This window comes from Lissotriton vulgaris, chromosome 2_1, assembly GCF_964263255.1.
Source record: "Lissotriton vulgaris chromosome 2_1, aLisVul1.2, whole genome shotgun sequence".
NCBI classification, from domain to species: Eukaryota; Metazoa; Chordata; class Amphibia; order Caudata; family Salamandridae; genus Lissotriton; species Lissotriton vulgaris.
In genome coordinates, this window is record NC_141687.1 from 497,598,032 (window position 1) to 497,622,353 (window position 24,322).

A 24,322-nucleotide genomic window follows, 5' to 3' on the forward strand; every position below is an offset into this window, starting at 1 on the left:
GTGAGCAACGTGGCAGGGTTGCTCACTGTCTCCACTGCTGTCCACGCTTGCGATGGAGCCGTTGGCCACGTGAGCCAGAACTGGGAGGCATTATATTGGCCTGGATTTGCGCGGAGACATGCAGTATATATCGCTTTATGCTGATGATCTGCTCATGTTTCCTGGCTGCCCCAGGAGAGATCTTACCGGGAGCCACAACATTCCTGCAACAGTTTGGGCTGGTCTCAGGGCTCCGAGTGAACTGGACGAAGACTTGCCTGTTCCTGGTACATCAGGCAATGGAGAGTCCTGCTCAATTGGAGGGAATACGATGGGAACCTCACTGCTTGCCTTATTTGGGAACCAATATCTATCATGGGCAGGAGGACCTCTTGGAGGGTAATGTGGGTAGAGTGGTGCGAGGGATCAAAGGGAACATGGCATTCTGGGATACACTGCCGTTGTCGGTGGCAGGCCAAGCTGCTCTTTTGAAGATGGTAGCACTGCCTAGATTGCTGTATTATTTCTGAACTCTCCAGGTCTGGATTCCAAGCTCGGTGTTCGGGATGCTCCGGTCCATGATGGGAGGGTTTTTATGGGGGAACGGTAGACTGCGAGTAGCATTGGCCACGATGACGCGTCCCCGGGCTGTGGGGGATGGGCGGTCCTAGATTTTGAATTGTACTACCTGGCCGCTTAATTGCAATTGCTCATCCAAGCGGTACCTAGGGAATTCAGGGGTCCAGATGGCCCAGCGGACCGATGGTTCCCCCGTCATGTTTTATCCTTTGTGATTTTTTGCCAGCGGATGCATATCAGCTCATTGACCTATGAGGAGGGGGCACTAAGATTGTGTTGGAACAGAAGCAGGTGAAGAGGAGGAGTTTCTTGCCCATATGCCCCGAAGATTTATTTGGGCATGTGCACAGCCCTTCCGCACAGGGGTGACTGGTCCGCGGTAGCAGTATGGGAAGAGCAGGGGTTGTAAATGGTTGGGGACCTGTATGAGGAGGGAGCCCCATTGCCTTTCCAGGATCTGCAAGATAGGTATGACCTGCCGAGGGGGGATTTCTTACTAAATGCTGCCCTAGTGTCGGCGATCCAAGGGCATTTGAGAGGAGGGTTATCAGAACCACAGACTTCTTTGACGTGTCAATATGTCGTGATGGCAGCGGGGACAGTTAAAGCTATAACCTGCCTATATAGGCGAATAGTGGAGGAAAGACCTCAGCCACTGAGTCACTTACAGGAGAGGTGGGAGGCAGACCTGGGTATGGTAATCCCGGATACAACATGGGCTAAGATAGTGAAAAGAGCGTGGAAGGGCACGCGTAATGCTAGATTCCAACTTATTCATTTCTACATATTGCATAGGGCGCATTTGACTCCAGCATGGATAAATACATATTTCAATGTGGATACAGCCAGGTGCCCCCTATGCCAATTGGACGCAGCAGACATTCTTCATATGATGTGGAGTTGCACGCAGTAAAGAACGTTTTGGGAGGAGGTGGTTTAGGTACTGTGTGGAGTAACGGATAGGTAGATAGAACCTGATATGGGAGCATGCATTTTACACTGGTTTTCCCACACTCATTAACTAAGGTCACGAGTAAGTTTATAGACCTAGGGTTACTGCTAGCCAAGAGGGAACTGATGAGACAATGGAAAGCCAGGCAGGGACCCAATGTAGATCGCTGGAGGGCGGAGTTCACTGCTTGGGCGGCTAGTGAGAGTATGGTTTGGCTCCAGCAAGCTAGAATAACTAGCAATGAAAAGGCACTGGAAACCACGAAAGCTTGTGAACCACTGGTCGCGTTGCTGACGCTGCCAGAAGCAGAATCGGATAATGAGTCACTGGACGTACCGCTGGGAACTCCTCAAATGGACAGCTTAAGACAGCGCTCTTGCTGATCTGGAGGATAGTTTTGCAGATTAACAAATGTCCTAAACCTGGCTGCCATACTGGGAAAGTAAGAGACTCTCACAAACCTCGAAACTTATGGCAACTGATAATTCTTTGTTCGTGTAAATTGGAACACATCAGTGATTGGGGTTAGGGTGGGCAGAGGGAGAGGGTGGCAAGTACATTGGGGGCACAGATGTTAGCTAAAATGGAGATACATAACGTTATGGTACAACTGTTAATTGAGGTTGGTGTCTAATGGTAGAAGATTCTGAAAGCACAGCGTGATGGAGACTATACTGAGAACAAAATCGAGAATATGAATAAGTCCCAATGCAAATGTATAAAGAACTGTGTCCCTGACAATAATGTGCTATACATATGGGTGTTGTGTTTGTGACAAAAAAACAATAAGACATATTTTCAAAAAAATGACAACCACTGCATGCATATACTGGACAGAGTAGGGAGGACAGGTGGAGGTATAGCAGTTATGTATAAAGACACTATCTTGCTTAATGACACACCACAGGCGGAAGGTCCAAGATTGTTTTTTTTAAACTTTAGTTCTCCCCCAAAGAATGTAGGACGGGTGCCCTAGTGCATTGTCCCCTAGCGGCCAAAAACGGAGTTTAGTCAGCGCCTAACCAAATTTATTGCTACCTATGTTTTGTCTCTTCTGCTGGGTGATTTCAAATATCATGACAATGATCTCCTCAATGTGGAAACTGCACTGCTCATCTCAGATTTAGCCTTTCTCGACCTGCACCAAAAAGACAACGGGCTTAAACATGTCGTAGGGTGGATGTATGTCATTACAACGCATACTTTTACAACGCATTCCATTACAACAAAACTTTTACAACGCAACATCCATTACAACGCATTCCATTACAACGTATGCTATTACAACCCATTTCACAAAACTACCATTACAACGCATTCCATTACAACGCATACTACCTTTACAACGCATAACATTACATAGCATGTATGGTAAGTACTGGATAGTGTAGGGGTAAAATGTACCATTCTAACTCCAGGGGGTGCAGCAGTAGGGTAAGTGTTGGATAGTGTTGGGGTAAAAATTACTATTTTAACTCCAGGGGGTGCAACAGTAGTGTAAGTGTTGGATAGTGTAGGGGTAAAAATTACTATTCTAACTCCAGGGGTTGCAACAGTAGGGTAAGTGTTGGATAGTGTAAGGGTACTATGCATTGTAATGGTATGAGTTGTAATAGTATGGGTTGTAAAGACTGCGTTGTAATGACATGCGTTGTAGTGGTATGCGTTGTAGTGTCATGCGTTGTAATGGTTGCGTTGTAATGGCATGCATTGTAATGGATGTTGCGTTGTAAAAGTTTCGTTGTAATGGTAGGACGTTGTAAAAGTTGCGTTGTAAAGGTTGTTTCCCTCGCAGAGCACACACTTGATCTTATGTAATTTAGCACTTTTGACCTGTGACTCCCCTGCGACTCCCCTGGACCGATCACTCACTAATTTGTTTTCAGATGCTCACTGTAAAAATTAGTAAAACCATTACTAAAACCTTTAAACCTGCTACAAGGCACTGGCATAGGGTCACCCCTGACTCTTTCGCAAATGAATTTCAGTGGTGGTTGGTAACCAATAAAAATGGTTGGGCAACACAAACAGATTACATAAAAAATATATACAAATAAACAAACATTTAAAAATTAAAAAAGAAAAGAAACTTACCTTAGCTTGCAGAACACCCAGTCCCCGGCTCCATACTCCACCAAAGGCAGGGTCCCAAAGCTATCAAAGGTCCTTATCAAATCCAGCATCTGCTTTCTGAGTTGAGCATCTGGATTGACTGGAGCAGGCTGCCTCAGTGTTCTGAAGAGCACTGGAGACCTATGCCTGCTACGAAAGTTTGAATTGTGCAAGGTAGCCGGACAAACTGACATGCACAATTCGTACTGAATTAGCCACTCATCATTGCTGCCAATCAGCAGCATTGACGCACTGGCCCACCCTGCCCTCTTAATTCAGCAAAATGCTGGAAAATTCAAATGGCAAAAATCATTGTATTTCCATTTATCACTGGTCCCGATGCTGAAATTGGCCTGGGCGGGAGGAGGGGGGGGCACGCTGCCCCCTTTCCTCATTGAAAAAAAGAACTGGCTCCCTAAAAAACAAAGAAATAATAATGCAAGACCGGTAAGACCCCAGGGGCTGCCCTCTTTCTCCACTATTCTGCAAACACCTCCTGGCACACTACAGATTGGAGAATGAAGTGCATTTTATTCCTGAGGGTCCTTGGGGGCCAATACCCCTTTTATTACCTCCAGTAAGTCCCACATGTGAGAAGTTGGCCTGGCATATGCTGCCCACTATTCTAGTGGGAACCTTGCACCAGTCCAAACAACCCTTATTGATGGCAGGTTTGAAGATGACCTATATAGAAAGCTATCCTACTGGTAGCTTCGTAGAGCAGCCTTCAGGCTAAGTCTTGAAGGGATGTAAAGCAGCTTGTTTTACCAGTCTATAATCTCATGAATGACCAAATGAAAGGAGAACCACGCCAGGTATATATATAAAATATATGTATTTATTCTAAACACATCCCTCTAGTCTCTTTATGCGGCTAGAGGCAAAAGTACATCAGTTAAACTTATTTAGCACACAGTAAATTAGCACGGTATACGTTGAGCCCTAGGGGCCTCACAAACCGTATACTAAGAAAGTTTTATAAGAACCACGACTGACATAGATACAAAGCCTGTAGAACAGCTGGGGCCACCAGGAACCACCCAAGGTAGTGACACAGGTGACCCACGGGGGACGCGTGCAGTGTCTAAACTCAGACTTGAATCACCATTTACCTCTAAGGGGAAAGTCATGGTTGGAAAATTGCAAAGGAAGGACACTTAAAAGATGCCATGGAGCAAACCCCTTTAGAACTAGGCAGTTCTTTAGTCAATACGCAAGTGAGCACCGGAGTACTCGCGTTATCTCATCCAGGGAAGCCGGGTGCAGAGGTATCTTTAGATGTTGGGTTTCGTCGTCGCTTTCAATGGTGAGCTGCTGAAAAGTGCTGCAGGCGACCAAGTGGAAAATTTCCGGATGGATCCAAGCCTGGATCAAAGTCAAGAAGAACCTGAAAGCAGAGGAGACAGAGTATGGGTCACTAGCCAGGGACTAGGCCGACGAGGAGAAAATGACAACCAATGTCTGGCAATTTCAGGTGAAGAAGGTGAAACTTGACTCTTCAGCCACGAGGACCGGGAGGTGTCGACGAGGATAAGGAGCTGGATTCAAACTGTCCCTCAAAGGATGTTGACTGCTGCGGGGTTGGATTCCAAATGGGACCCAACAAGCCTTGGCAACAGCAACCCACGCAGAAAGCAAAGATTGGCTTCGGTGCAGACCAGCAAGATCTGAGGGACTCACCCTTTGGAGGGGAGTCAGGGCACATCTGGAGCAATCAGGAAAGCACAAGAAACAGAAGAGTTACCTTGCCGGGGACCCACCAGTCAAAGGACTAGGGATTGCAAAGGAGCCTCGAGCGGAAATGCTAGAAGCGGGCTCACAGAACACTTTTGAACTGGAGGCCCACAATCTTCGGTACAAATGGTGCTCGAGGCTTGGACTATATATAACCCAACGCACAACTTCGGGAAAGCTTGGGAATTTGATGCACTTGCAAATATGCACGGTGTCCAGGAGTTCTGGTCCCACATCTCTCGTGATAGCTGCGGGTCTCAGCTTTGCTGGGATCTCGTGTAAGCCTCGGAGAAGTCTGGAAGTCCATGTCCTGTGTTGCAAATCCATCAGAATCCGTCCGGAGCTTTGAAAATGCAGACCGGCAAGATGCTTCTTTGTGGCCTGTTTGAACAGGGGAGTCATTCCTTGACCCCAAGGGAGATAGTTCCATCTTCTAGTTGAAATAGAATTTCGAAGTTCCAGGATATAGGTTGCAGAGTTTCGTCCAGGATAATCTAAAATCCTAAGGACTATACCAAGTTTAGGGGTTGGACTAACTGTAGGGTCCCACCTATGGGTGGATCCAGGGAGGGGGTGGTTACACCCCTATCCCTTTGTCCAGTTTCACACCAGAGCAGGGACTGAGTACCCCTTCAACCGGTTTGAACTTGGGTATGCATAGGGACACCAAGTGTGCCCCCAGCACTGTCTGAAAAGCATTAATTGAATGCACCCACCCAGCCCCAATACACTAAAGCCTGTCTGGGGAGGTGGTTACACCTCCCTGTGACAAGAAACCTATTGTTCAGGCCTCCCCTGCCGGGGTTTTGTTCAGCAGCAAGAGGTCAGACTCGTGTCTGTGGCTCCAGCATCCATTTTGTGATGCTGGGGCTCTTTTAAACTATTACCGGTCAGGTAAGTGTGTTCATGTCTTCTCCCTCTAGAAGGGTGGAATTCTACCCCGCTACTATGACTGGTCGGGGGTAGGATTCCAAAGTGTTTGACACCAAACACAACATGTTTCCATGTAGCTGTTCCAAAGTTAGCATTTACAGCGAGGTTATAATGCACTTAGGAGTATATGATCTGGCTGCATTACAGAACAGCTACAGAGTATAGATTCCGAATGCTGCAGAAGGTTCCTGCTCATGCATGGGCACTCTCTCACACAAAACCAAGCACTCTGCCTTCAGGATTGATAAGGCCTGCCATAGGAGTGACTTATAGGTTTATATGTGTCAGTGATATCCTATATCTCTGTAAGGGGTACATTCACCACCATACCTAGGCTGCAGTAGCAGACCTGTGGTGCCATTTTGGAAAGCATCCCAGGGGTGGCATAATACATGCTTCAGCCCCTGGTAGGCCTCTGGGGTACCTATATCCTTGGTACCTAAGGTACCATATACTAGAGACTCGTAAGGGTAACCCAGTAACCAATATGGAGTGTACCTAACGCACATGCAATACATTTAGAGAGGAAGCAGCTAGCCTGGGGTCTTGGTAAGCAGGGCCACAGCCAGACTAAAGTTGAGGAACTGTGAAACACCAGCAAAAAGTGGGGGTAACCATAGTTAGCAGATCCTACTCTCCTACACCACACAGTGAGATTTCTGAGCGTCTGTCAGTGGACACGCCCCCTTTCTCCACCACCCCACAAATTTGTCTCCTGATGCACTACTAGTTGGAGGATGAAGTCCCCTTGACTGCTGAGGGTACTTGGGGGCAAACAACCCCTCCTGTTACTTCCAGCAAGTCCCACACAGTGAGATTGCTAAGATGTCATCAGAGGCCACGTCCCATTCTTCACCACACTGCAAACGCGCCTCCTGGTGCGCTAGTGGTTGGAGGATGAAGTCCTTTTGAATGCCAAGAGATTTGAGGGCCAACCAGCCCTCCTGGAGCCTCCAATTTCTCCTACACAGTGGGGTTCCTGAGAGCTGTCTGGAGGCACGCCCCCTTTCTCCACCACTCTGCAAATATGCATCTACTTATAAAAATATGGAAATTCACTGCAAAAAATCCCAGGTTACAGGGACATTATAGTTAGGACATACCATTTACAAAAAAAACATTTTGCTTGTTCAAAATCAGAGAAATGTTGCAGTTAAATAACTTGTGCCCCCACAATGCACTGCTTATGACCTCACATATTACATCACATATAACATGGCAAGTGACATCACTGATGACATCCCAAATGGCATCACTGATGATATCACTGCAGATGTCATCAACAGAATAACTGATACACCCACTCACACCCCCATAAAACCTTTCATTAACCCACTCCCACTTCCACACAACCATTGACCAACCCATATCTGTGCTTACACACCATTTCACTTAAGCTGCCTACTATTCTCTGAAGATCCTGAGGAAAGTCTTCCCTTTTATACCACTGGACGTGCAGAAAACAGTGGTTACGGCCCTAGTCCTGTCAAGGTTCAACTATTGTAACAGCCTTCTGATTGGAGTTAACAAAGCCCTCCTGGTTAAACTGCAGGTTATACAGAACTCAGCCACCGCCTGCTTTTTAGATTGCCAAAATACTCCTCTGCAAGGTGTCCCTTAATACCTTACACTGGTTCCCTATAGAAAAATGAATCAACTTTAAGGCACTTTGCATTGTCTTAAGGGCATTGCACAACCGGGTCCTGCTGCATATCTGACTGACCACTTTCACTGGTATACACCAACTAGAATGCTGGGGTCCTCCTCACTCATGTTGGTGGAGGTTCCTAAAGCAAGACTGTCTAACTAGGGTGGTAAAAGCTTTTAAAATATCACTAATAGATTGAGGAATCAGCTGCCACTCAGTCTTAAAAACTCCCTCAACCTGCTTTCTTTTACCTGTCTCTTTAAGGCATTACCTTAGTATATTTCTGTCACTGTAATCATTCAGCACTTTGTACCTCAAGGCTGCTAGAGGGGATCGTGAAGTGCCTAGGCACCTTTAGGTATTAGTTGTGCTATATGAATATATAAATAAATCAAAATAAAAAAATTGATTTACACACACATCCACTCACTCACCCATACTGCCACACATGCACCTACCCAGACACCCATACAGCCACTCGCACATTGAGTCAGTCTGCCACAGAGCTACTCACACATCTACTCACTCACCCATATAGTCAATCACATAGTCACTTACTCACCCATACAGATACACACACACCCATTCACTTACTGATACATATACTAACATGTACTCACTCACCTATACAGTCATTGACACAAGCACACATTCACCAATATAGCAACTCTCCCATTCACTCACTCACACATCAAGTCACTCATATACCCCATCACTCACTCACTTATACTGTCTTTCACATACCCAGTTACTCACCCATATACTAATGACACATCCGCTCACTCAATCACAGTCATACACACACTCACTTAGCCGTATAGCCCCTCACACACATACTCACTAACCCATTCAGCCACAGAGGGCCATATGTAGGTAAATGGCATTTACCGAATCGTAAATACCGAATTTTACCGATTCGGTATTTACAATTCGGTAAATGCCATGTAGGTAATTATTCTGTAAATATTACCGAATCGGTAATATGCGGTAATTACCGAATCGGTATTTACCGATTCGGTAATTGCCATTGATTCCTATGGGCCTTGAGGCCCATAGGAATCAATGGCAATTACCGAATCGGTAAATACCGATTCGGTAATTTTACCGATTTGTCAAGGGGGACAGGGTGTCACTTTGACACCCTGTAGCACCCCTGATTTTGGCTTGTGTTCAATGTGACACACATACATGCCCTTAGGGCATGTATGCGTGCCTCATGGCACAGGTGTACATGCACAGATGTGCATGTACACAGAAATTCGTTATTTACCATGCCATTGTATTTCATGGTAAATAACGAATTTCTAAGGGCCTGTGGCACTGTTTCCAGTGCCACCTACATCCCAAAATTCCGATTCTGTACATTTACCGAATCGGTACTTTACCGATTCGGTAAAATTACAGATTCGGTAAATATACAGAATCGGTCATTTTCAGGCCCCCTACATCTGGAATTACGAATACCAGTCGGTAACGGCCGAAATCGGCCGTTACCGACAGGTATTTTCCCACCTACATATGGCCCAGAGTCACCAGTCACAGGCAGTCACACAAACCCTCAACCAATCACAAAGACACTCAGACAACCATACAGCTACTCAGACAACCAATCATTCACCCATTCAGCCACTCATGTACCCACTCACACACCAATACAGCCATATAGACACTAATGACAGACTGTTACAGACATTCACACAACCAGTAATTCACCCATTCATTTACTGAGACACCTAATCACTTACTTATTCAGTAAGTAAAGCACCCCCTGAGTAATCCATGCAGACACTCATACACCCAAAGATTCATCAATAAACCTTGGCATAAACTCTTTAAAAACACTCACAGTCACTGGATGATGTCATCCGTGATATCATCAGTGATGCCAATTCAGATGTCATCACTGATGTGACTGACCATGTCATGAGTGAGGTCATAAGCAGTGCATTGCGGAGGCAAGTTATCGTCAGCTCAGCGAAGTACAACTGCTGAATTGCTCTGGTTTTGCATGATTGAAATGTGTTTTTTTGTGAATTTCCTAAATATAACGTCCCTGTAACCATTGTTTTTTCTGTGCTAGATAGATAGATAGGTAGATAGATAGATAGGTATTTGTAGTCGCAGGGTCACACCTTAAGAGGATCAGGACTTTAATTGATAGATCTATCTATCTATCTATCTATCTATCTATCTATCTATCTATCTATCTATCTATCTATCTATCTATCTATCTAACTATCTACCTATCTGTATATTTAGACTTCTTCAGTGTTGAAATATATTTTGTAGTGGCAAAATCATTTGAATTGATTAATATTTTAAATGGAAATTTGTTATTTTATTATACATGCTGCCAGCATTGCTATGGTTTGGACATTTTGTTGCTGCAGTTCTAATGATGACATATATCTTTGACTTGAAAGCACAGCGAGTGCAATGGAACTTTAGTATTTTACTTGCAATGCATGTTGGTTTTTGTAGAATCAATGGACTACTCAGGCACATCGTAGCCAGCATATAAATGCACGTGGTCACTTTACACAGTAACCTTTTGCACCTGTGAACAAGTCTCTGGATGTGAGCTGAAACACGTACGAATTAAGCAAAAGAAATGCATGCTACCACTCAATGGTTTTCTTTTTTGGATAGATTGTTTACAGCTACTCCCTTCCTGTATAGGAAGCCATCTGCAGGGTCTATGGCTCTCCCTAAATGGAGGATTTTTTGCTCTATAGCATGCAATATCTGGGAGCTCGATTCACACACGTCTTTTGCATGAAAAATGGAATATACTGAACCATCACTCGCCCTCATGCCAAATTCAACCAATATGTGTGTGTGCTTGAGGAATAGATGGCTGTGCAGTAATCGTTGTCTTTTTAGTCTCTCTGCAAAGGTGTACATTACATCTAAGAATAATCTACCAACTGTAGATATTGTCGTAAACTTAACACCCATGGGAGTACCCACAATGTCCTGCAAACCTCAAAATGTCTGTCACATTTTCCTTGCAATATTGTGCCAAAAGTTTCAGGCTGCAGAAAGAAACAACAAATTTCCTACCCCTTCGCCTTTCACCAAGAATCCCAATAGAAATGGTACCGCACTCGCGTGGGTGGGTAAAGGACCCGTGACAGGCAAGGGCCCAAAACCTTCTGAGGCGACATCAAAATTGCCTATCACAAAACAACATGGTTTGGCAAGGGGGAGTCACCTGGGTTTTTGGCCCCGTGCTTGGTGGCCAGCTAGGGAAACCTACCAAACCCACACATTTCTAAACACTAGACACCCGGGGGATTCCAGGGAGGTATGGCTTGCATGGATCCCCCAACATTTTCTTACCCGGAATACCCTGCAAACCTCAAATGTAGCTGAAAAAATCACTTTTTCCACACATTTTTGTGTGGGAAAGTTGTGGCAACACCAGGCTGGCACACATTTCCTACCACTTTGCGATCCTCATGGTCTCCTGATAAAAATGGTACCTCGCTCGTGTGGGAGGCCCAAGTACCCACAACAGGCAAGGGCCCAAAACTTATTGAGTCGACATCAAAATTGCCTATCTCAAAATGACCTGGTTTTGCAAGGGGGGGTCACCTGGGTTTTAGGCCCCGTGCTTGGCGGCCATCTAGGGAAAACCTACCAAACCCACACATTTCTAAAAACTAGACACCCGGGGGATTCGAGGGAAGTATGGCTTGCGTTGATCCCCCAACATTTCCTTACCCAGAATCCCCTGCAAACCTTAAATTTAGCTGAAACAAATCACTTTTTTCACAAATTTTTGTGTGGGAAAGTTGTGGTATCACCAGGCTGACACACATTTCCTATCACCCAGCGTTCGGTCCCCGAACACAGGGCCAAAAGCCCAGGTGAGTCCCCTTACTAAACCAGGTCATTTTGAGATAGGACATTTTGATTTCGCCTCAATACGTTTGAAAAGGTGGTTACAAAAATAAACGCTCTTTGAAACCCAAAGTTAGACATATTGGTTTATGATGAACCAAAAGTAATTTCCTTAAAAAAAACACTAACACCTAATTACCCCCAGGTCCCTCCAGTCCTCGCCCCCTTCATGCAACAAGTGGGATAATCTATCTCAACAACAGAAAAAAGAAATGAAGGAATACTGGTACGCCCCTCCTCCCTTATACTGGGAGTGCATAACTGTACTCTACCCAGCATTTCTCCTGTTCTTTTTTCTGTCTTACAACAGTCTGAAGGGGACCAGGGGCCTGGAGGCTGCTGGGGTTTACCTGCTGCTGGGCGGCGGTTTTCTGCTGGTCCTTTCTGGTCCCCCCCCCATGCTGGGCTTGGGGGAGTCCAGTTTCTGGATGCTGCCTCACTGTCCTGGTGGTTTGGCTGTGGAGTTCCTCCCGCCGGGGCTTGGTACACCTCCCAGGATGCTGGGCACGATTGGACACAGCTGTTCCTGCTCAGTTTCTCCAGCTGTGTGCGTCAGCCCACAGGTGGCTGGGGCACTTCCAGCTGGAGTTTACCCGACTTCCTGGGTTTGGGGCAGGAATGCAGTTGTTGGTTTCTTTGCGGCTGGTAGAGGTGGGATGGGGTGCTTGCCGGTCCTCCTGTGAGTACCGCTTAGCGTTTTTTTCTTTATTTCTGTTCAATGTGAGCATGCACTGTGCTCATTCCAGGCAGCTTGTTCTTTGGGGAAAGTTGTGTCTTTTCGCCTGCTGAGTGTTTTGGCTGGTTTACGGACGCTGCTTGTGGTCATTCCGCTTTTTCTCCTACCTTAATCTTCAGTTGGGTGCTGTGCTGTGGGTCCTCTGGTCATCTGCTCGGGACTCTGCAGGTAGGGCTTCTTTGTTGAGGCCCGCTTCTGGTGGTCATCTGGATGGTTCTCTTGGCTTCCTGTCTGGATCTACCTCCTGTGTTCCCTTCCCTGCGGTCCTGCCCCAATTGGTCCTTCATTCACCATGGGTAAACATGCCAAGAAGAGCAGGCATGTTGAAGTTTCCGTAAGTCAAAAGGGAAATCCCTGGAGTCAACTTATTCACCTCCCCCTGTCTTATTAGGGAGCAGGATCTATAGTCCACTATCTATCGGGGAATACATAAAGATTTCCACAAAGAAATAAAATCGTTCACAGTCTAATTTTATTTAAAACCAATATCTAGACAATATATTACACAGCAAATTAATACAAAACAATTTAAAATCCAAGGAATGTTCCTTGAAAACGAGCATGAGCACTTGAAACCAATATTATTCAGACACAATTTAAAAATTACACACAACTAATAGAGACATGTATATAACATTTCAGCAGTTCATAGACAAAGCAATATATCATAACAAAAAACCCCGTCTCGCATGTTTTCTGATAAAAAGAATCCAATCAGGGCCTGGTAAACTCTAGATGGATATCCAACAAGAACCACTAATGTTTACATAAGTTAAAGTGTTTTAGGCCTGTGGATCTAGTAACATCAAGTGGCAGAGACATTCGGGAGCCACAGCGATAGGAGGGGTTTTTTGTTATGATATATTGCTTTGTCTATGAACTGCTGAAATGTTATATACATGTCTCTATTAGTTGTGTGTAATTTTTAAATTGTGTCTGAATAATATTGGTTTCAAGTGCTCATGCTCGTTTTCAAGGAACATTCCTTGGATTTTAAATTGTTTTGTATTAATTTGCTGTGTAATATATTGTCTAGATATTGGTTTTAAATAAAATTAGACTGTGAACGATTTTATTTCTTTGTGGAAATCTTTATGTATTCCCCGATAGATAGTGGACTATAGATCCTGCTCCGTAATAAGACAGGGGGAGGTGAATAAGTTGACTCCAGGGATTTCCCTTTTGACTTACTGTCTCTCTACCCTGTTCCCTGGGGAAAGTGGGGTACCCTCTCTTTTGAAACCCACATGTTGAAGTTTCCTCCTCATCTCCTCAGCTTCCTCTTCTTCTTCGCCTTCTCCTGCGCACTCCCGATGGTGATAAGGTGGGAAGTGAGGCACAGATTAAACGTCTAATTAAGAAGAACTTGCTGGAGATAGGTGGCGCTCCTATGTCCAAGAACTCTGGCTGGCCCCACCATCACCTTCATCTGCCTCTGAGGATGAGTGTTTGGGGACTGATGACCTTAAGGGCAAATAAATAGACAAGGAGATATAGCCGGACTTGTTAAAACATGTGAAATTGAATATGGGGTTTCCTGGCGATGATGTGCCAAGCACTTCAGGGGGTTCTTTACTTCGCCAATTCTAAAGCACTCATGCTGTTGATGTTCCAGTATATCTGTATATACGTGAAGTGCTTAACAGGGAATGGAAGGACCCTGATTGCATTATGCATCCCTGTTTCATGGCTAAACTCTATCCTCTTCAGGATTTGGCCATTGATTCTTTGGTGGACAGTCTTGTGGGCCGCACTTCATTGGCTGAGGATTCGATAGTGAGGGACACTGTGGACAAGAAGGTGGACGCTGGCCTATGAAAGGTTTATTCTGGTTCCCATCTGGTATTTATGGGACATATGTGGCTCAATTGTTTATTTCAGATATCAAGTCCCTGTATGGTTCTATGGATGATACAACTGACTGTTCAGGGCTTCTGGATCATATTGAGAGGCAAGTGGAGTTCCTGTCTGATGTGTCCTTCGAAGCCGTGCATGCCTCGGCCCTTTCTGGTGGGGCTTGTGAGGCTGCTAGGCGCAATTTGGTTCTGAAGGAAGGGAAGACGGATTCGGCCCAGAAATCTTCTGCTTTTGCCCTATCAGGGGCCCATGATGATTGGAGAGGAATTGGAAGGCAAGTTACATTGTCTATTTATAGAGAAGAAGCATTCTTCTGGGACAGGAACAGACTAATTTGCATACAGCCAGGTTCTGAAACTGGGATGGTGCAGTGAGCTAAAAAACGGTGTTGGATCTAGCCCTGATCTCTTGACTGGGTGAGAGCTTTCTGCTTAATTCAGAGACTCTGTCCCTCACCACCCCTTGTTGTAAATATTTTTGTCCACCCTAAGCGTGGAAGGGTATTCTCAGATGTGAGACCCTTGCTCATTGCACCATCAGGATTCAAGCAAACCGGGCCGAAGACGGCTGTAATGCCAGAAACCGGTCCCCGGGAGCTTGTTTCCTTCCCAGTGTAAGAATTGGCTTTTGTAGTTTGGTTTGCCCTGTTCCCATCATGCACTGGGACAGGAACAGACTAATTTGCATACAGCCAGGTTCTGAAACTGGGATGGTGCAGTGAGCTAAAAAACGGTGTTGGATCTAGCCCTGATCTCTTGACTGGGTGAGAGCTTTCTGCTTAATTCAGAGACTCTGTCCCTCACCACCCCTTGTTGTAAATATTTTTGTCCACCCTAAGCGTGGAAGGGTATTCTCAGATGTGAGACCCTTGCTCATTGCACCATCAGGATTCAAGCAAACCGGGCCGAAGACGGCTGTAATGCCAGAAACCGGTCCCCGGGAGCTTGTTTCCTTCCCAGTGTAAGAATTGGCTTTTGTAGTTTGGTTTGCCCTGTTCCCATCATGCACTGGGACAGGAACAGACTAATTTGCATACAGCCAGGTTCTGAAACTGGGATGGTGCAGTGAGCTAAAAAACGGTGTTGGATCTAGCCCTGATCTCTTGACTGGGTGAGAGCTTTCTGCTTAATTCAGAGACTCTGTCCCTCACCACCCCTTGTTGTAAATATTTTTGTCCACCCTAAGCGTGGAAGGGTATTCTCAGATGTGAGACCCTTGCTCATTGCACCATCAGGATTCAAGCAAACCGGGCCGAAGACGGCTGTAATGCCAGAAACCGGTCCCCGGGAGCTTGTTTCCTTCCCAGTGTAAGAATTGGCTTTTGTAGTTTGGTTTGCCCTGTTCCCATCATGCACTGGGACAGGAACAGACTAATTTGCATACAGCCAGGTTCTGAAACTGGGATGGTGCAGTGAGCTAAAAAACGGTGTTGGATCTAGCCCTGATCTCTTGACTGGGTGAGAGCTTTCTGCTTAATTCAGAGACTCTGTCCCTCACCACCCCTTGTTGTAAATATTTTTGTCCACCCTAAGCGTGGAAGGGTATTCTCAGATGTGAGACCCTTGCTCATTGCACCATCAGGATTCAAGCAAACCGGGCCGAAGACGGCTGTAATGCCAGAAACCGGTCCCCGGGAGCTTGTTTCCTTCCCAGTGTAAGAATTGGCTTTTGTAGTTTGGTTTGCCCTGTTCCCATCATGCACTGGGACAGGAACAGACTAATTTGCATACAGCCAGGTTCTGAAACTGGGATGGTGCAGTGAGCTAAAAAACGGTGTTGGATCTAGCCCTGATCTCTTGACTGGGTGAGAGCTTTCTGCTTAATTCAGAGACTCTGTCCCTCACCACCCCTTGTTGTAAATATTTTTGTCCACCCTAAGCGTGGAAGGGTATTCTCAGATGTGAGACCCTTGCTCATTGCACCATCAGGATTCAAGCAAACCGGGCCGAAGACGGCTGTAATGCCAGAAACCGGTCCCCGGGAGCTTGTTTCCTTCCCAGTGTAAGAATTGGCTTTTGTAGTTTGGTTTGCCCTGTTCCCATCATGCACTGGGACAGGAACAGACTAATTTGCATACAGCCAGGTTCTGAAACTGGGATGGTGCAGTGAGCTAAAAAACGGTGTTGGATCTAGCCCTGATCTCTTGACTGGGTGAGAGTTTTCTGCTTAATTCAGAGACTCTGTCCCTCACCACCCCTTGTTGTAAATATTTTTGTCCACCCTAAGCGTGGAAGGGTATTCTCAGATGTGAGACCCTTGCTCATTGCACCATCAGGATTCAAGCAAACCGGGCCGAAGACGGCTGTAATGCCAGAAACCGGTCCCCGGGAGCTTGTTTCCTTCCCAGTGTAAGAATTGGCTTTTGTAGTTTGGTTTGCCCTGTTCCCATCATGCACTGGGACAGGAACAGACTAATTTGCATACAGCCAGGTTCTGAAACTGGGATGGTGCAGTGAGCTAAAAAACGGTGTTGGCACTAGCCCTGATCTCTTGACTGGGTGAGAGCTTTCTGCTTAATTCAGAGACTCTGTCCCTCACCACCCCTTGTTGTAAATATTTTTGTCCACCCTAAGCGTGGAAGGGTATTCTCAGATGTGAGACCCTTGCTCATTGCACCATCAGGATTCAAGCAAACCGGGCCGAAGACGGCTGTAATGCCAGAAACCGGTCCCCGGGAGCTTGTTTCCTTCCCAGTGTAAGAATTGGCTTTTGTAGTTTGGTTTGCCCTGTTCCCATCATGCACTGGGACAGGAACAGACTAATTTGCATACAGCCAGGTTCTGAAACTGGGATGGTGCAGTGAGCTAAAAAACGGTGTTGGATCTAGCCCTGATCTCTTGACTGGGTGAGAGCTTTCTGCTTAATTCAGAGACTCTGTCCCTCACCACCCCTTGTTGTAAATATTTTTGTCCACCCTAAGCGTGGAAGGGTATTCTCAGATGTGAGACCCTTGCTCATTGCACCATCAGGATTCAAGCAAACCGGGCCGAAGACGGCTGTAATGCCAGAAACCGGTCCCCGGGAGCTTGTTTCCTTCCCAGTGTAAGAATTGGCTTTTGTAGTTTGGTTTGCCCTGTTCCCATCATGCACTGGGACAGGAACAGACTAATTTGCATACAGCCAGGTTCTGAAACTGGGATGGTGCAGTGAGCTAAAAAACGGTGTTGGATCTAGCCCTGATCTCTTGACTGGGTGAGAGCTTTCTGCTTAATTCAGAGACTCTGTCCCTCACCACCCCTTGTTGTAAATATTTTTGTCCACCCTAAGCGTGGAAGGGTATTCTCAGATGTGAGACCCTTGCTCATTGCACCATCAGGATTCAAGCAAACCGGGCCGAAGACGGCTGTAATGCCAGAAACCGGTCCCCGGGAGCTTGTTTCCTTCCCAGTGTAAGAATTGGTGTTTGTAGTTTGGTTTGCCCTGTTCCCATCATGCACTGGGACAGGAACAGACTAATTTGCATACAGCCAGGTTCTGAAACTGGGATGGTGCAGTGAGCTAAAAAACGGTGTTGGATCTAGCCCTGATCTCTTGACTGGGTGAGAGCTTTCTGCTTAATTCAGAGACTCTGTCCCTCACCACCCCTTGTTGTAAATATTTTTGTCCACCCTAAGCGTGGAAGGGTATTCTCAGATGTGAGACCCTTGCTCATTGCACCATCAGGATTCAAGCAAACCGGGCCGAAGACGGCTGTAATGCCAGAAACCGGTCCCCGGGAGCTTGTTTCCTTCCCAGTGTAAGAATTGGCTTTTGTAGTTTGGTTTGCCCTGTTCCCATCATGCACTGGGACAGGAACAGACTAATTTGCATACAGCCAGGTTCTGAAACTGGGATGGTGCAGTGAGCTAAAAAACGGTGTTGGATCTAGCCCTGATCTCTTGACTGGGTGAGAGCTTTCTGCTTAATTCAGAGACTCTGTCCCTCACCACCCCTTGTTGTAAATATTTTTGTCCACCCTAAGCGTGGAAGGGTATTCTCAGATGTGAGACCCTTGCTCATTGCACCATCAGGATTCAAGCAAACCGGGCCGAAGACGGCTGTAATGCCAGAAACCGGTCCCCGGGAGCTTGTTTCCTTCCCAGTGTAAGAATTGGCTTTTGTAGTTTGGTTTGCCCTGTTCCCATCATGCACTGGGACAGGAACAGACTAATTTGCATACAGCCAGGTTCTGAAACTGGGATGGTGCAGTGAGCTAAAAAACGGTGTTGGATCTAGCCCTGATCTCTTGACTGGGTGAGAGCTTTCTGCTTAATTCAGAGACTCTGTCCCTCACCACCCCTTGTTGTAAATATTCTTCTTCTTTCAAGCAGCCTTTGTCTGTGCCGGCTCCATCGAAGCCCAAATCCATCTTCCATCCCCCTTCTCGCAGGCAGTTTTCTCGTGGTAGGGTTTATTTTCAGTATGGGAAAGGTCGGGACAAGAAAGCAAAGTCTCCACCCGCAAAACCTTGTTCTGGACTATCTGGAGGCTGGTGATGAATCCTTAGTCGGAGGTTGACTATGGTTGACTATGGTTCTTTCTTCCAGCCTGGATGGACTCCTGTTCAGATTTGTGGGTGCTGGATCTTGTGCAGTTGGGGTACCTCATCAAATTTGTGGATCCTCCTTTAGACTCTGGGGTCCGTCTGACTCCCTGGCCATCTTATCCATCCAAGAGGTCGGAGCTATGTCTGAGGGTCATGGCTCTGCTCGACAATGGGGCGGTGCATGAGGTTCCTTATGTGGAGAGGGGTCAAGGGTTTTATTCCATTGTTTACTGGTCCCCAGGTGACAAGGGTAGTTTTGGGTCCTGCCCTTCAGCCTGTGGTCGGCCAAAGGGTATTCACAAAGGTGGTGACACCATAAATGGCTCTGTTTCATCTTCAGGATGTTCTGATTTACCCTTACCTGGTCGATTGGCTCCTTCATTCTCCCTCCAGGAATCGGTTGTTGAGGAATCAGGAGTTGGTGTGTTCATCATTGAGGGCCCATGGGTTTCTTTTCAATCTCCCAAAGTGTCAGCTGGTGCCTTCTCAGGACTTGACTAGGCCTGGGCATAGTTCGCAGAGTTTTGCTACGCGGAACTCCGCGAAGATACAAAAAAACTCTGGGAAGTTCTGTGAGTGGTGGAGTGCGAATTTCAGTTTTTTCTGGTATTCCTGCTGCTCAGGTAGAAATTCTACCCGAGTGGTAGCTCAAGCTCGTGAACATACCATTGCCGATTGCGAACGGTAATCAGGAGTGGGAAAAAAACTTTCTGCACTCCGTGCGCTCTGCGAAGTCCGCTGTGGAGAAAACAACGCAAACTCTGCAAACGGAGTGAATTTCACCACCCAGGCATTTCCTTGATATTCATAGTGGCTTGGTTCTGCTCCGATCTGAATCGGGTTTACTTGCCGATGTCTCGGGCAGTGACCTTATGCTTCCTTGCTCACCGTTTTCAGGAGGGTCATTCCTTTCCGGTCCATCTGTGGTTGCGCCTTCTGGGACTGATGGCGGCCACGGTTTTCACAGTGCCTTGGGTGTGTTTCCATCTGTGTCCCCTTTGTCCTTCCTGTTGGCTCGGTGGGATCCCTTGTCTCACGATTAATCCCTACTGGTTCCTGCATCTCTCTCAATCCTCCCAGCCCTGCAAGGGTGGACAGTGTCGGACAATATCTCCAGGGTACTGCCACTGCTGCCCCCATGTTGTCCCCGCGACGGATGCTAGTGCGGTGGGGTGGGGATGACTTTGGGTTCAGACTTCCTTCAGGGTTGTCTATCGCTTCTGGAGAGTCGACGGTCGTCCAAATGGTGGGCGTTGTCTGCTGTGTCCCGGGCAGTCATGGGGTTCTGGAGTCAGCTGTTGGACCGCAATGTGCTGTTGCAGTCAAACAACACAGTAATAATAACCTACTTAAATCACCAGGGGGGTATCCGGTCCAAGTCCCTGAGTTGTTTTGTTGGACGGAGGGGCACATCTTGTCTCTGGCAGCTGTTCACATCAGGGGGGTCAACAATGGGGTTGCGGACGTCCTTAGTCAGTTTTTTCCCACCTCCTAGGAGTCGACATTGACTCTGGTGGCTTTTCGTCTGTTTTGCAGTAGGTTTGGTCTTACTTATCTCGACCTCTTTGCTTCCCGGCTCAATGCGCAACTTCCCTGCTTTTGCTCTTGGGTCCCTCAGGTCATGGGGGATGGATTCTCTGACCCTCCCTAGGCTGTCACGGCTGCCGTCTGCCTTCCTTCCCATTGCTCTAATCTTTCAGTTTCTGTCTCGGTGGTGATGGAGGATCGGGAGGTGGTTGTGGTGGTGCCCTTCTGCACCCCCCAGGAGTAGTTACCCACGCTGAAGTTGTTAGCTGTTCAGGGTACTTGGTTATTCCCATTCCCTCCAACTCCTTGATGTCTGCTCCTGTGTTGTCCCTCCGGCGGCTTCGTCTGTCGGTCTGGAGGTTGAAAGTCAGGGGAAGAGCAATAGGGGTATCCCCGAGTATTTAGCTTTGGCGATTCAGAAGTCCCAGAAACCATCTATACTTAAGTCCTATGGTCATCAGCGTTGGTGTCTGGGTATGGCATTGTCACATTTGGTTTGTCCTTTGGCCGATGTTCTTCAGTTTCTCTGGGAGGGGTGTGAGAAGGGTCTGTCTGTCTCCACTTTGAGGGCTATTCCGGCATCCCATGGGGAAACCTGTCTGATATGGATGACCTTGTCTCTTATTTGTGGCACAGTATTTCCAATTCGCGTCCTGCGGTTTGTGCTTCTTTTCCTTTTTGAGACCTCCCTTTGGTGTTAAAGGCTTTGGTTGCTGTGCCTTTTGGGCCTTTGGAGGACATAGACCTGAAGTTTATGACTTTTAAGGTTATTTTTCTGGTGGCTATTATTACGGCTGGGCGCCTTGGGACGTTGGGGTTGCTGATGGCTCAGGAGCCCTTTCTTTCCTTCTCTGACGATGGAGTGGTTCTTCGTTTGGATTCCTCCTTTGTTTCCAAAGTTCCTTCCCAGTTCCATCACTCCCAAAGATGGTCTTGCCTGCTTTGTGTGAGGATCAGGTTGATGGGAGTGATCTTCCCTGGTCTTTGCTGGATGTGTGCTGTGCTTTACGGATCTATGTGGACCATACTCATCCCTTTTGGCAGTTCAATTCATTGTTTTTTCCTTTGAGGGGGCTTCCGAGGGTTCAGGGCTTCCACTTGCTACATTGGTCGCTGGCTGAAGCAGGTCATCATGTTGGCCTATTTCCTTTCGGGCTCCCCTCCTCCAGCAGGGGTTATGAGGCATTCTACGAGGGGGGTGTTTGCTCCTTGGGCTGAGGTTCGGAGTGTGTCCTTTTTTGAGATTTGTATGGCTGCCACTTGGGCTTGTGCTAATATCTTTGTTCGGCATTAGCGGATTCAGAATGTTCTGGGCTGTGATACTAAGTTTGGTTTGGGGGTGCTTCTGACTGTGCACCCCTGATTCTCCTCTTTTTTCTTCTTCTTTGATGCATTTTTAAATAAATCTCTGGTTTTGCTCTGGCTCTGTGTCCTGGTGGTTTGTTTTGTGCTGATGGCCGGTTGCGGCTTGGGTATTCCAACTTGTTGTATCAAGGGGACGAGGACTGGAAGGACCTGCGGGTAATGTCCTATTACTTACGGGTAATCTTCTTTACTCTGGGTCCCGTTGTCCTCATCCCCTTCATAGCATCCCTCCCTCCCGGGCTTTCCTGCCCTCATCTGGGACTTAGTGGTTCAGGAGGAATGCTGGGTAGAATATGGTTATGTACTCCCAGTGGAGGGGGAGCGGTGTATCAGCATTCCCTCTTTTCTTTTTTCTGTCGGTGAGATAGATTATCTCACTTGTTGTATGAAGGGGACGAGGACAACGGGGCCAGGAGTAATGAAGATTACTGGTAACTAATAGGAGATGCACATAGGACAGGTGTGTATGCAAAAACCTGCAAAGTAAGTTAGAAAACGTATCCACAAAACACATTACATTTCCAAAATTACAGATATATTACACTTATAAAATAAGTATCATAACAATGTAACATTACATAACAATGCATTACTAAAACAGTTTGTGAAAATCTGCAATCATACTCTAGTGAAACACACTACTATTAATACAACTAACTTAAAAAAAACCAAACACTATAACGAACCTTCAGATCTCTCCACTATACCCCCTCCCTCAAAAGCCTTAAAAAACCTCAGAAAAGGAATTACCTGTTTTGATGAACATCAGCACCTTAGCACATTATGTATTCCAGAAATGAGATTAAAAATAACACAAATAGACTACAAAAGAGAAGGTAGATGTAAAACAATATGGCTTCTAAATTAAACTAAAAAAGTTTAACTCCCCATAGAAATGAATTGGACAGCATTTAAAAATGTGTGATAAATGCATTAAAAAATTTTAAAAAGTATTAGACTTGTAAAACATTTCAAAAATTGTTGTAAACAACATTTAAATAAAATGCAAAACATGAATTAAATATCAGGAAAAAATATATACAAATATTTAACATACACTGAAAAAACATATGTTAAAATAATATTGAGATTATGTATATAAAGCAATTTAAGACATTTTAAAACAATGTTGATCAGTAAAATATTATAGGTGGAAAATGTACAGCACAAAACACTATTTAAATATGATGTAAAGTTTTTAAGTAATATTAAAAATGTATTAATGTGTTTATTTATCTATTTATGAAACATATATATATATAGTTTTAAATATGAAAAAATGTACATCAAATTAACTTTGAAAACATAAATAAAATGAGAAAAGTGTGTTACATGTCTTAACCCTATTACAATATACATTATGAATATTATTTATTACAAACATAAACCTATTGTTATTATATTTCTAAACACCAACAATACTAACTAAAGAACACAAACAATGTCTACTACATAAGAATGCAATTTAAATAAAGGATTTCACTCAAAAATTAAATATTCACACTCCAACGTAAACCATTATTAAGAAATTGTTGTACACTGAAGGGATTACATTTAGTATTCCCACTCCAATCTAAAACAATTTGGACAAGGTGTTGGATAATAAAAGAGTGGCATTTACTATTCCCACTCCAATCTAAACAAATTTGTAAAAGGTGTTGGACGCTAAATGGTTACATATACTATTTTCACTGCAATTTAAAACTTTTTATGCAAGGTGCCACAGACTAAAGATTACAATACTCCATACTCACACATTTTACTTGATCTATTAAATACTCCAAAAATGTACTTACAACAAACACACTAACCAAACTTTGAACCAGAGTTGAAGGTACTTTGTTCGGCAGGCTTAACTGTGTCTCTGTAATCAGCCAACCCTCAATTGCGGTCAGCCTGAACTTGACAGCATGGCCAGATAACCACAGTTGGCGCTTTTGGTGCTATTTTTACTTACATCTTTATAAATTGCATATGTGAAGTTCTACTTATTGGGCTTTTGTCATTTTGGTATTAAAATGTTTATTACACTTTATTCTTTTTTTCAAATTTGGTGTGGGAATTTTTTTCTTGTGTTGTTTTTAACTGTATCACTATTTGAATAGCTGCCTACATACTTTACACATTGTCTCTAAGTTAAGCCTGACTGCTCTGTGCCAAGCTACCAGTGGTCCGAGCACAGGTTAATTTGGGGTTTGCTTGTGACTTCACCCAGACATGGATTGAGATTACTGTCTGACTAGATTTTTCAACCCCCACAACCAGTAATCCAGATTCGTACAACTGCAGACTGCATGGTCTCAAAAATTAAAAATTAAGGACCATTGTGTGGACATCATTAATTAATAGTCTTGATTAATTAAATAAAACTTTTGCTGTCCCCAAATATAGACATTCAAACTTCACAAAACTGTATGGGCCAGTTTTTGTAACAGCAACTGGTAGACAATTTCAAAGTTCTCCATGTAT